Source organism: Oncorhynchus clarkii, chromosome 2, assembly GCF_045791955.1.
Source record: "Oncorhynchus clarkii lewisi isolate Uvic-CL-2024 chromosome 2, UVic_Ocla_1.0, whole genome shotgun sequence".
NCBI lineage: Eukaryota > Metazoa > Chordata > Actinopteri > Salmoniformes > Salmonidae > Oncorhynchus > Oncorhynchus clarkii.
This window is the reverse complement of record NC_092148.1, coordinates 56,775,403-56,776,050: the sequence shown is the minus strand read 5'-3', so window position 1 is coordinate 56,776,050 and position 648 is coordinate 56,775,403.

Genomic DNA, 648 nt, shown 5'->3' with positions numbered 1-648 from the left:
GTTGTGTTTCTGCGTCTGTCTTTCTGTGTTGTTCATTTTTCTTCTCTGTCTTGCTTCTCTTGGCATTTAAGTCCTACTGTGATCTCCTTGCAAAATTTGGAGAATTGGTTGAATCCGACTGGGCAAAAACTGGTTGAAACAACGTTGTTTCCATGTGATTTCAACCAAAACATTCAATGTGATGATGTTGAATCAAAGTGGAGAACTGATTGTATTTGCAAAAAGTCATCAACGTCAGGGAACCCAACTTTTAACCTAAGTCCACTGACAGGGTGACATTTTTGGTTGATTTCACATTGAATTCACATTAGCTGACAACTCAACCAAATGTGTATCAAAGCTAGACGTTGAACTTACGTCTGTGCCCAGTGGGATCTCTCCGAGAAACTTCAAGGTCAGACAAGAAAGTGAGTGAGTGTGTGTGTCTTGGAGAAATAATAGTTTCTGTTAGTGAGAGCAGAACTGAGAGAATCGGTTGGTTGTCATTGGAGAACATTTCTGCTGTGAGGTTAATTTGATCCACTTTAAGAGGGAGTGGATGGCTTTCTGGCTGGCTGGTCTGGCAGGCTGGCTGGTCTGGCAGGCTGGCTGGTCTGGCAGGCTGGGCTGGCTGGCTGGCTGGCTGGCTGGCTGGCTGGCTGGCTGGCT